This window comes from Carlito syrichta, unplaced genomic scaffold, assembly GCF_000164805.1.
Source record: "Carlito syrichta isolate Samal-C Ts95f unplaced genomic scaffold, Tarsius_syrichta-2.0.1 Scaffold284084, whole genome shotgun sequence".
NCBI lineage: Eukaryota > Metazoa > Chordata > Mammalia > Primates > Tarsiidae > Carlito > Carlito syrichta.
The window spans coordinates 31,194-45,263 of NW_007228180.1; positions in this window are offsets into that span (position 1 = coordinate 31,194).

The following is a 14,070-nucleotide window of genomic DNA, read 5'->3' on the forward strand; positions in this document are numbered from 1 at the left end:
TTAGTTAAAATCTAGGAGCTGAATAGAAATCTTAGACCTCAATCCCATACCATTAGTCATTCTGATAGAAAATGGGAACAATACCATGAAGGAAAAGTAACAGAATTGCTAGCAAATACCTGAGGTAGATGACAATGATTTTATAGTTTTGATAAACTTCTTGGTTTGTGATTTTTTTCAAGAAAGCCTAGCAATGTGGGTACGTGGATAGACCAGGTGGACTCACTGAAGACTGGATAAGAAGACATGATGAAGGAAGGAAAGATTTGAGTAATTTGAAACTAATTATAATAATGGTCAATAAATCTGAATTAGATAAGTCACTAAGATAAAATGAGACTTACAAGAGGAGAGAAGTTCATGTGAAAAAATTAGAGGTTTCAATCAGGTCATTTTGACCTCTATGAGGTAAAACATTTATTAGAGTTACCATGATGCACTAAAACTGCCACGTTCTGATGAACAAGAATTAGCCATGGTCTTTGCCCCCAACAAGCGTACAGTCCAGTAGAAGAGAGACATTAATCAAACTCTTATACATAGAAATTATAATTCTGTAATGTGATAGGTAAGTGCTAGGAAGAAAAGTTCAATGGATTGAAAACTTACAAGGAGAGCATTTGTATTCTACTCATGTTCCTCTTTCAAGTCAGTCAACATGCATTTGCAACATGATTTTTATGACTAGACAGTGTTCCTTGAAGGTAGGAGAGGATTTTCCTGAGAAAATGATATCCCAGTTGAGATCTAAGGCAAAAAGACTTTCTAGGAATTGCCAGTTTAGCATGCACAAAGACTTTGTTGTAAAGGAGAACAGCATATTTAAAGAACTTGAGGAAAGAGAGGAAAAATATTCAGATAAAGCTTGAGAGTCAGAAACGCAAATAATGACTCAATGTCCTATTGGTCACTTAAAAGATTACAGTCTCTATATGAGGAGGTTTAAGGAACTTTGAGACAGTTTTATGCAATAGTGCATTTTAGTACATTGTAGGAGGGAGAGAATATGAAAGACAATTCTAGTTATAGTGTGGGAAAGCAGTTGCTGGGAATGAGAGTACATTCAGAGAGACAAAGAAGATCATTGGGCTACAGAATTGTGAGATATTTGGTAAGGAAAAAAGGAGAAAAAATGGTTCCTGGGTCAAAAAAACACTACTGGAAATGTGTGTGGATTAAGGCCCTCTTTAGCTTTTCCACAAGAGATAATAACAGAACAGAACTTCATTTTTTAAAAAGTTTTTATACCTGAATTTGTACCAAGAATAACACTTTGATTCTAATTATCAGGTAGGGCCACATACAGATACCTCCTGGGAACACCCAGAGGGTTAGCACCAACAGAGAACAGTAACACAATGAGAATGAGAATAATAGAACCCTACTCTGTGGGAATAGAATATTTTGTTACAAATGAGTTTAGGTACAACTTGTAAGCAGCATAATAAATACTATAACACTGGGTTTAGAAATTGCTGTCTAGTTTGTTCTCCTAAGGAATTTCTCTAGTTTTTAAAATCCCCTTAAGACTTCTGGTTCAGATAATCAGCCTCATTTGATTCCATAATAAGATGTCTTTTTTTCTTTTGAAAATAGCTCTTAGAAATAAATGTTACAATCTTATTTCAATATAATAAAAGTAGCACAGGAAATATAATTAAAGAAGTGAAAACTCCCCCAAATTAGTTTACTTATTTTTTAAAAAATTGAGTGAATGCTATTTTAATTGTCTACTTACATATGGACACATTTATATGGAGACAGAGTATATATAAGTATTCACAATCTTTCTACTGTTCCCAATGGCTATGGGAATTCTGTTTTGACTACCTACCTTTCTGTAGGCCTTTATTTTATAGAACCAGTGTATTGAGTGAGGAGCAGATTGGAGAATCTAGGAAGAAAAGATTAATCTAAAAATAGAAAAGATAGAGAGTGACTTGTGGAAAATAAAAAGAAAGATTACAGAAAGAAAGCTGATGAGGAAAAACTAAGCAATGTTGGTTAAGAAAAGGGACTTTTGGAGGGCTTGAAACAAAAATAATTCCTGTATTATCTTTTCCAGGTCTGAGAAGAATGCTGCTGGTAATTTAATGGCTATTGCATTAAATCTGTAGATTGCCTTGGGTAGAATAGACATCTTAACAATGTTGATTCTTCCAATCCATGATCATGGAATATTTTTCCATTTGTTTGTGTCATCTTTGATTTCTTTGAGCAGTGTTTTGTAGTTTTCATTATAAAAGTTTTTGACTTTTCTGGTTAAAAAGATGCCAAGGTATTTTTTTTTGTTGTTGTTGCTATTGTGAATAGGATTAGGCATTTTATTTGGGTTTCTGTTTGTTTATTGTTGATGTATAGGAATTTGACTGACTTTTGCACATTTATTTTATACCCTGAGATCTTGTCAAAGTCCTTTATCAGTGCAAGAAGGTTTTTGACACATTCTCTAAGGTTTTCGAGGTATAGAATCATGTCATCTACAAAGAAGGATAAATTAACTTCCACTTTTCTTATATGGATAAGCCTGATTTTCTTCTCTTGTCTGATTGCTCTAGCTAGGACTTCCAATACTATGTTGAACAGGAGGGGTGAGAGTGGACATCTTTGTCTTGTTTCAGTTTTCAAGGGAAATGGCTCCAATTTCTCTCTGTATAGCAGTATGTTGACTGTGGGTTTCTCAGTAACTCAAAAACAGCAGATGCTGGAGAGGATGGGGGAAAAGGGAACACTTCTACACTGTTGGTGGGAGTGTAAACTAGTACAGCTTTTGTGGAAAACAGTATGACAATTCCTAAATGATCTAAAAATCAACCTTCCACATGACCCTGAAATCCTCCTACTTGGATTATACCCAGAGGAACTCAGATCACTCTATGAAAAAGATATTTGCACACACATATTTATTGCACACATTATTCACAATAACAAAAACATGGAACCAACCATGCTGCCCATTGAAAGAGGACTTGACCAAAAAATATGGTGCATATACATGATGGAATTATGCAGCCATAAAGAAGGACAAAACTATGAACTTCCCAGCAACTTGGATGGACTTAGAGTCTGTAATACTGAGTGATCTATCACAGAAACAAAGAACTGAGTACCACATGTTCTCACTCATAAGCAGACCTTAAACAATTATCATAATACTATAAGAAGGGGATTGGCAGTAGTGGGAATCTGCTGGAGGAGGGGGGAACACCTCATCAACAAGGATACCTGCATAATAAACATTTGTATACGTAACCTCGAATAAAAAAAACAAGAGTATTCACCTACGCCCCTCCAAGACAAAACAAACAAACAAAAGCAAAAATAAGAAGTCATGTGGAGTTGCTCTCAAGCATCACGGAGATTGAAAGGAAAAAAATGGGTAAGATTTTTTTGAGGAATTGGAAGATTAAACATATTTTCAAAGTTTCAGTAAATTTGCTGTTTTTATATAGCTGAATGAAGATCTGGTATAGAATCCTATTTAGATCCACAAACTAATTGTGTGACTTAAGGAAAATTACCTAGCACCCTTACGTCTTGTTTTGTCTTCTGTAAAGTGATCTCACAGGACTCATCTAGGTTAAATTAGGTAATATACGCAAAGCTATTACACAATGACTGGTAAGAAGGACTCAATAAATGGTAAGTTGTTACTATTCCAGAAAGATCTCCTAAAAATATACCTTAAATTACATTTCTCAAATTATTTATCTGCCCACGCAAACATTTCTCAAAACATCATATTAAACAATTGAGAAACAGTGATTCGAGAGGATTCAATAATAGATTTAGTTATAAGAAAATGAAGAGAACTAGTAAACCACAGGAAATATGAAATATGCATAAACAACATTCTAAAAAATTATGACAAAACACACAAAGCATAAAATTTAGCATGTTAAACATTTTGAAAAGCACAGTTCAGTAGTGTTATGTGTATTTACATTGTTGCTCAACTAATTTCCAGACTTGTTCATCTCCTTGAACGAAACTCTAAACCCATTCAATAATAACTCGCTCATTCCCTTCCCATGTCCTTGGTCTGTGGTAACTAACATTCTACTTTCTTTTTCTAAAAATGTGACGACTCCAGATACCTCATATAACAGAATTTATACAATATTTGCCTTTTTGAGACTGACTTGTTTCACCTCACATAATGTCCTCATGGTTCATTCATGTGGTAGCTTGTTTCAGAATTTCCTTTCTATTTAAGTCTACATAATTTACTCATTCATCATGGATGGACGTTTAGGTTGGTTTCACCTCTTGGTTATTGTGATTAATGCTGTTATGAGCACGGGTGCACAAATGTGTCTACAAAATCCTGCTTTCAGTTGTTTAGTATATACACCAAAAAGTGAACTTGCCAGATCATATGTTTACTCTATTTTTAATTTTTTGAGGAAGCAATGCTGTTTTTCAATGCTGGTTGCAACATTTTACTTTCCCATCAATAGTGCACAAGAGTTCCCATTTCTTACCTCATATCCAACACTTTATTTTCTGGATTTTTTTAAATTTTATTAATTGTAGGCATCCTGATTGGTATGATGTTTCACTGTGATTTTTATTTGCATTTCTGTAAGGATTAATGATGTTGAATTTTTTTTCTTTTGCTTATCGTTTTAAATGTTAGATTTGTGTATCTTTTTTTGGAGATACATCTATTTAGTCCTTTGCCCATTTTCTCATCAGGTTATTTGAGGTTTTTTTGGTTGATGGGGTAAGATTCTTTTATTATTATTATTATTTTATTTTATTATTATAAAGATGTGGGGTATAATTCGGGGTTAGGTATACAAACATTGATTATGCAGATACCCTTGTTGATGAGGTATACCCCTCCCTCCCCTAGCAGTTCCCCTCAACTGCCAATCCCACATCCCCCTCCTGACAGTTTCCTATTACTGCCAAATGCTTTCTTATAGTATTATAATTGTTCAAGGTCTGCTTATGAGTGAGAACATATGGTACTCTGTTCTTTCTATCTGTGTTAGATAACTGAGTATGATAGACTCCAAATCCATCCAAGTTGTTGAGAAGTCCATATCTCTGTCCTTCTTTATGGCTACATAATATTCCATTGTGTATATGTACCACATTTTCTTTATACAGTCCAGCTTCGATGGGCAACATGGCTGGTTCCATGTTTTTGCTACTGTGAATAGAGCTGTAACAAACATACATGTGCAGGTATCTTTTTTGTAGAATGATTTGAGTCCCTCTGGGTATGTTCCCAATAGGGGAATTGCTGGGTCATATAAAAAGTCAATTTCTAGTTCTTTCAGAAATCACCACACTGTCTTCCAAAGAGGTTGCACTAGTTTGCATTCCCATCAGCAGTGTAGAAGTATTGCTTTTTCTCTGCATCCTCATCAGCATCTGTTGTTGTTTGTTTTATTAACGATGGCCATTCTTACTGGGGTTAGGTGATATCTCAGTGTGGTTTTGATTTGCATTTCTCTGATGACGTGTAAGGCTGAGCACTTTTTCCTGTGTCTGTTGGCTAGATGGAATAATATTCTTTTTTCTTTTGTATTTTTTTTATTTTTTAAAATTTATTTATTTATTATAAAGATGTGGGGTACAATTCAGGGTTAGGTATGCAAACACTGATCATGCAGGTACCCTTGTTGATGAGGTATGCCCCTCTCGCCCCTAGCAGTTTCCCTCAACTGCCAGTTCCACACCCTCTTCCCATGACAGTTTTCTGCAACTGCCAATCGCTTTCTTATAGCATTATAATTGTTCAAGGTCACCTGATGAGTGAGAACATATGGAACTCAGTTCTTTGTTTCTGTGATAAATCGATGAGTATGATCAACTCCAAATCCATCCAATTTGCAGCAAAGTCCATATATTTGTCTTTCTTTATGGCTGCATAATATTCCTTTTTTTATATAATAAAATATTTTTTATTTTAAAGTTGTGGGTACAGTTAAGGGTTAGGTATACAAATATTCATTGTGCAGGTACCCTTATTGATGAGGTGTGCTCCCCTTTCCCCAGACAGATATTGATCACCGTTAATCCCACCTCCCTTCCCTTCCCTGTCCCCCCCATAGTTTCCCGCCACTGTCAATCCTTTTCTTATAGTATTATGGTAGTTGTTCAAGGTCCACTTATGAGTAAGAACATGTGATGCTCAGATCTTTGTTTCTGTGAGAGATCACTCAGTATTATAAACTCTAATTCCATCCAGGTTGCTGCGAAATTCATGATTTTGTTCTTTTTTATGGCTGCGCAATATTCCATTTGTATATGTGCCACATTTTAAAAATCCAGTCCTCTTTTGATGGACATCATGGTTGGATCCATGATCTTGCTATTGTGAACAATGCTGCGATTAACATACATGTGCAGGTATCTTTTTTATAGAGTGACCTGAGTTCTTCCAGGTATATTCCCAGTAGGGGGATTACAGGGGTATATAGAAGGTCGATATTTAGAAGTTTTAGGAATCGCCAACTGATTTCCACAGAGGCTGTACTAATTTTCACTCCCACCAACAGTGTAGAAGTGTTCCCTTTTTGCCACATCCTCTCCAGCATCTGTTATTTTTTGAGTTATTGATAATGACCATTCTGACTGGAGTTAGGTAGTATCTCAGTGCAGTTTTAATTTACATTTCCTTGATGACTAGTAAGGTTGAACATTTCTTCATGTATCTGTTGGTTGCTCGTATATCTTCTTTTGAGAAGTGTCTGTTCATATCTTTTGCCCATTTTATGATGGGATTTTTTTTTCCTTTTCAGCACATTTGAGTTCCTTGTGGATCTTGATGTTAGGCCTTTGTCAGACATGGAGTTGGAAAATACTTTTTTCCAGTCTATGGACTGTCTCCCTGCTCTCTTGATGGTTTCCTTGGCTTTGCAGAAGCTTGTCAGTTTAATGAGGTCCCACTTGTCTATCTTATCTCTTATGGCCTGTGCATTTCAGGTTTTGCTCAAGAATTGAATGCCAGTTACAACTTCCATAAGGGTGTGTCCTGCATTTTCTAAAGTTCTTATGGTTTGTGGTTTTACATTTAGGTCTCTGATCCATTTAGAGTTAATTTTTGTGTATGGGAATGTAGGGGTCCTGTTTGAATCTTCTGCATATGGTCAGCCAGTTTTCCCAGCACCATTTACCGAATAGGTTCTTCTCTCCCCAGTGGTGGGTGGTGGAGGCTTTGTCAAATTGAGTTGGTTGAGAAATTGAGGTTTGGCTTCTGGAATCTCAATTCTATCCCATTGGTCTATATGTCTGTTCTTGCACCAATACCCAGTTGTTTTGATTATTGTAGCTTTATAGTAAAGTTTAAAGTCTGGTAGTGTGATACCTCCTGTTTTTTTTTTTTTTTTTTTTTTTTTACTGAGGAGTGTTTTGGCTATTCTTGGTTGTCTGTTTTTCCATATGAATTCCTGTATTCTTTTGCTAGATCTGAGAAGAATGTTGCTGGTAATTTGATGGGTATTGCATTAAATCTGTAGATTGCCTTAGGTAAGTTGGACATCTTCACAATGTTGATTCTTTCAATCCATGAGCATGGGATATTTTTCCACTTGTTTGTGTCATCTTTGATTTCTTTGAGCAGTGTTTTGTAATTTTCATTGTAAAGGTCTTTCACGTCTCTGGTTAGGAAGATGCCAAGGTATTTCATTTTTTTTGTGTGTGTGTGGCTACTGTGAATGAGATTGTGCTTTTTATTTGGGTTTGTTTATTATTGGTGTAAAGAAATGTGATCGTCTTTTGCACATTTATTTTATACCCTGAGACTTTGCCAATGTCCTTTACCAGTGCAAGGAGGTTTTTGACAGATTCTCTTGGGTTTTCAAGGTATACAATCATGTCATCTGAAAAGAGAAATAACTTGACTTTCTCTTTTCCTATTTAGATACCCCTGATCACCTTCTCTTTTCTGATTGCTCTAGCCAGGACTTCCAATACTATATTGAACAGGAGGGGTGAGAGTGAGTGGACTTCATTGTCTTGTTCCAGTTTTCAGAGGAAATGGTTCCAATTTTTATCTGTTTAGGAGTATGCTGACTGTGGGTTTCTCGTAGATGGCTTTTACTATTTTGAGGTATGTTCCACATATACCCAGATGTTCGAGGGTTTTTATCAAGAAGGAGTGCTGGATTTTATCAAAAGCTTTTTCTGCATCTAATGATATAATCACGTGGCTTTTGTTTTGACATCTGTTGATGTATTTAATTACATTTATGGTTTTAAAATTTTTGAACCAGACTTGCGTTCCAGGGTTGAAGCTTACTTGGTCATGATGGATGATTTTTGAGATGTGTTGTTGAATCTGGTTTGCTAGGATCTTGTTGAGAATTTTAGCATCTATGTTTATCAAAGATATTGGCTTGTAGTTCTCTTTCTTTGTTGGGTCTTTACCTGACTTGGGTATCAATGTGATGTTAGCCTCATAAAATGATTTGGGGAGAGTGCCATCTTTCTTAATTGCCTGGAATACTTTCAGTAGGATTGAGATCAGTTCCTCCTTAAATGTCTTATAGAATTCTGCTGGAAAGTCATCTGGTCCAGGCCTTTTTTTTTTGTAGATGGTTTTCTTATGACATAGTAAATTTCCTTGATTGTTATTGGTCTATTTAGGGTCTCAATTTCTTCTTGTGTCAACCTACGCAAGTTGTGTGATGTCAGAAAGTCCTCCATTTCCTTAAGGTTTTCAAGTTTGTTTCCATGCAAGTGTACATAGTAGTCTCTAATGATCTCTTGTATTTCTTCAGGGTCAGATGTGACTTCATCCTTTGTGTTTCTGATGGTGCTTATTCGGTTTTTTTTCTTTTTCTTGGTCAGTCTAGCTAGGGGACCATCAATCTTGTTTATCCTTTCAAAGAACCAACTTTTTGTTTCATTGATTTTTTGTATTATCTTTTTGTCTTCCATGTACTGGATTTGGCCTTTCATTTTGGTGATCTGGATTCTTCTGCTGAAGTTAGGGTTTTGGTGATCTTTCTTTTCCAGCTTCCTTAGGTGACTTGTTAGGCTATTAATTTGTGATCCTTCCATTTTCTTCATGTGCATTTGTAGAGATATGAATTCTCCTCTTACTACAATTTTCATGGCATCCCAGAGATTTTGGTAAGATATTTCTTTATTTTCATTTCTTTCCAGGTATCTTTTAATCTCTGTTTTGATTTCATCATTGACCCAGGAGTTGGTTAGCATCATGCTGTTTAGTGTCCATGTCTTTGTGGGTTTTGTGGGAGCCTCGTTGGTGTTGATGTTTATTTTTATTCCACTGTGGTCCAAGAAGGTACATGGCAAGATTTTGATCTTTTGAAATTTGTTTATGCTTGATTTATGGCCAAGTATGTGGTCAATCTTAGAGTACATTCCATGGGGTGATGAGTAAAATGTATATTTTGTAGTTGTTGGGTAGAGTGTTCTAGAGGTATCAATTAAGTCCATTTGTTCAAGAGTCACATTGAATTTCTGCATCTCATTGCTGATTTTTTTGTCCTGATGATCTGTCTAGGGTTGTGAGTGGGGTATTAAAGTCCTCAGCTATGACAGAGTTAGAGTCAATATCTTTTTTGAGTTTACCTAGAAGCTGCTTTATGAAGGTTGGCACTCCTGTGTTGGGTGCATATATGTTTAGGATGGATATTTCATGTTGATGAATTGAACCTATTATCATTATGTAGTGGCCTTCTGTATCTTTTTAAGCTTTTGATAGCTTAAAGGTACTTTGTCTGAGATTAAGATCACAACTCCTTTCTTTTGTGTTCTGTTCACCTGAAATTTTGTTTCCTGTCCTCTTACTTTGAGTCTGTGAGTGTCCTTTCTAGTGAGATGAGTCTCTTGTAGGCAACATATTGTTGCATGGTGATATTTTATCCATTTTGAAAATTCTATGTCTTTTCAGTGGTGCATTTAGTCCATTCAAATTTAGGCTAATTATTGAAATATGAGAGTTGATCCCTATCATAAGGCTCTAATAAAGTTGTTGTTGTTACTACTGTTTGTTTGTTGTCTTTCTTTTATTTTGGGGTTGGTTCATGTTTTTAATCTTTTTCTTGTACTCTTGTGAAGAATGTTGTTGTTCTTTTTTCTTTTCTTCTGTGTTTGATACTTTCTTAAGTGTTTCTTGTAGAGGTGGTCTGGTGGCAGCATAAGTTCTTAGGGATTGGATATATGGGAAAGATTTAAATTCTCCATCACTGATGAAGCTTAGCTTGGCTGGGTAGGTTATTCTTGGTTGAAATTGTTTATCTTTTAGAACTTTGAATATAGGGCTCCAAGCTCTTCTAGCCTGAAGTGTTTCTGAAGATAACTCTGCTGCTATTCTAATAGGTCTTCCCCGGTAGTTATTCTGACCTTTTTCTCTTGCTGCCTTTAGGATTTTTTTCTTGTATACCTACTTTTTTTTAGGTGAATTATTATGTGTCTGGGAGTTGGTCTTCTCATTTATTGTCTTGCAGGGGTTCTCTGAATCTCTTGTGTTTGAATTTTCATATCACTGATGAGATGAGGGAAGTCTTCTTGAATAATTCCATGGAATGTCTGTTCCAGGGTGGTCTCTGTCTCTCTTTCTGTCTGAGGAAGTCCAATTACTCTTAGGTTCGGTCTCTTGAAGGTTTTGTTCTTATTTCTTGAAGGTTTTGTTCTGTCTCTTTAAGCTTCTTTTCTATGTTTTTGACAGTTTGTGTTAGTTCTATATTTTGGTCCTCAAGCTCTGAGATTCTTTCTTCTTCTTGGCTAATTCTGCTTTCCATGCTTATCAGTTTATTTATTTCATTCACAGTATTCTTTACCACTGTTATCTCAGTTATCAACTCCTTCCTAGTTTCCTCTTATCTCCCCTCAATTCTTTTTAATCTCTCCATTAATATCTTGATATCTGTGTTTGTAATTTGAGACCAATCATTCTGGGGGATCTTCATTGTTTGCATTCTAAAGTCAGTTTTCTCAGTGTCTGACCTGCTAGGGGTCTGTGAGAGATCCATATTCTTTTTTGGGTTTTTCTTCATTTGTGTAGAGTTTTCTCTCCCCATTTCCCTCCCCTTCTTTAATTCTGTTTTTCAGGGAAGGCTGTATTGCTTTTACTTCTTTTTTTTCAATCTCCTGTTCTTCCTTATGAGGGTCCTCTGGCTTTGTTCACTTTTGAGGCTGGATTGTTGGTTTGGGGGCTGTATTTTTTGCAGTTTTGAGGTTTAGTTGAGGGGGAAACTGTGATTCAGAATCTATCTGCAGATCCCAGTATCCACCAACAGGTGTATGGGCACACTGGAGTTCACTTCCCACTGCCTTACAATCTGTCCATTCAGTGGGGTTTAGGTTTGCTCCCTGGAAGAAAAGGAGGTAAGAAAAAGAAAAATAATGGCAGAAGGGAGGGTCAAGAGGAAGCTGGAGAGAGAGAAGAGTAAGAGGGAAAACAGACATACATACCACCTAATGAATGGAAAGAAACACAAGGCCATAAAAGAGTAAAAAACAAACAAACAAGCAAAATTCCCTAAAGCATTCTCATAATCACACAAAGACAGTCTAATAAAATCATGCCTTTTGATGTGTTTTTCCCCAACACAAACAGATAGTCTAATCAAAAAGCAGACAAAAGTGAACAAAACAAATAGTCAAAACAATAAAATCCAAAATCAAAATAAGAAACCAGACTAACTCTGGAGTCTTTCCTGAGTGTTTAAAGTCTCTTCAGTTCTGATCTCTAACATGTCCTCTTTGCTCTCATTACAGGCAGATTTGGTCAGTTCCCTTGGTTTGGTGCCTTGCTGCCTGAGGACTGAGTTGTTTGTGTCTGATTCAGCATAGGGGAGGGACTTCTGTCTCCTGTTTTGGTAGGTTACCTTAGAAACAAGGTGAGGCTGCTAGGAGATGGGCAGGGCAATGTGAAACTCGGCCTGGAAAATGGCTGTGGTGGGCAGCTCCTCTTTCTCTGATCCTTTCTCTCAACTTGACCCTTCTCTCCACCCATCTGGGTCCATCGATGATCCACTATGATGGGCGATAGTGTGTGTCTGGTGCCAGGAACTGGCAACCAGTGATACGGTTGAGTACTGCATCTGGTGTGCCACTGGTGGCCTAGGGTGGTGGAGGGAGGCGGGAATTTCCGCACTGGAGCCAAGAGCCACAGTGTTAGCAGCTGGTAGCAAACAGCAGCAGTCGCCTGCAGAGGCCCATAGTGCAACAGAGGTTGTTTGCTCTGTGGGACTGGCTATAGCAGCCACCACGCATGTAGGTGGCAGCCATGGGGGTGCATGGAACTGCCCCCAGGAGTCACCCTTAGTGGAGATCATCACATTTCAGCTTATCCTGTTGCAATCTTGCTCGTCTGTATAATATTCCATTGTGTATATGTACCACATTTTTTTTTAAAATCCCGTCCAGCTTCGATGGGCAACACAGTTGGTTTCATGATTTTGCTGTTATGAATAGAGCTGCAACAAACATACGTGTGCAGGTATCTTTTTCATAGAATAATTTGAATTCCTCCTGGTATATTCCCAATAGGGGAATTACTGGGTCATATGGAAGGTCAATTTCTAGTTCTTTCAGAAATTGCCACACTGTCTTCCAAAGAGGTTGTACTAGTCTGCATTCCCACCAGCAGTGTAGAAGTGTTCCTTTTTCTCTATATCCTCACCAACATCTGTTGTTGTTTGTTTTATTAATGATGGCCATTCTTACAGGCGTTAGGTAGTATCTCAATGTGGTTTTGATTTGCATTTCTCTGATGATGAGTGAAGCTGAGCAATTTTTCATGTATCTGTTGGCTGGATGGGTTAAGATTCTAAGAAGTGATGTGTGTGTGTGTGTGTGTGTGTGTGTGTGTGTGTGTGTGTGTGTGTGTGGTGTGTTTACATATATGCAGATGTGTTTTAAACAAAATCTTATGATGGGAGCTTTTAGATATAAGAAAGATTTAAACTATTTATTTTTTTTAATCCCAGTTATTCCAATACTGATTTAGAAAGGGCCAAAAAAAGTGTTCACTCAGAATTTGCTTTTCTTATTTCTTCAACTTCACTTAAATATGGATATATATTTAAACTAGGGAATGTTGTTTTGTATCCTTATAATTTCACTCATGTTCCTCTGTTACAATAAATATGCAATTACATAATAATTTGAATGGCAAAGTGGCATCCATCCATTCCTTCAACAAACCTACACTGGAACATTGGAAGCTTACCATGTCATTATAATCCCTGCTCTTATGGAAATTTTTTTTTTTTTTTGGAGTCAGAATCCCACTCGTTGCCCAGACTGGAGGGCTGTGGCACACTCCCCAGCCACCTTAGGCTCAACTTGCTGGTCTCTGGCAATCCTTCCACCTCAGTTTTCCAAGTAGAGGGAACTACAGGTGCACTCTACCACACCCAGCTAATTTTTGTTTTATTGTAGAGACAAGGGCTCGCCAAGTTGCCTTGGTGGGTCTTGAATACACAGACTCAGGCAATCCACTCACCTCGGCCTCCCAATGTGCTGGGATTACAGGCTGAGCCACTGAGCCTGGCCGGAACTTTTTATTTTCGAGAAATTGATCGAACAAATCTTTATCAGTATGATGAATATCTGTTACTAAACACAATTTAGGCTTTACCAGATATATAGCATGTGTGTTCTTTCACCAATATACAGCATTAATAGAACACAAAACTAACACTAGAATTGTTTGGTTCCAGCATGACATCTAGCATAAGTGGTCCCAAAGTGTGGAACTAAGATGCTGTGAGATCTTAGATTTTTACTCAGTCAAGTTAGGAGGAGTCACAGAATCCTCATATTGAACTTCAAATCATTCAAATGTGCTTGAATAAGCTTCATTTTGTCCCTTTTGCTTCATACTTTTTGTCAAGAAAGAATTTTATACTTGATATTTTTGCTTTTTTATTTTGTTTTATTGGTTTCAAATAGGATGATAAATTTGGGGAGTTAAAGTGAAATATAAAAGCTACAAATGGCTGATGTTTAATGGAAACTAAAAGCTGGCATGTCTGTGGGATTCCTAGTAAATAGTACCCCTTCTTTCTCTTTGGATTCTTAGAAAATTGAGAAATAATTATCAACTCTAGTTTTGTTGGAAGCCAAGTTAGA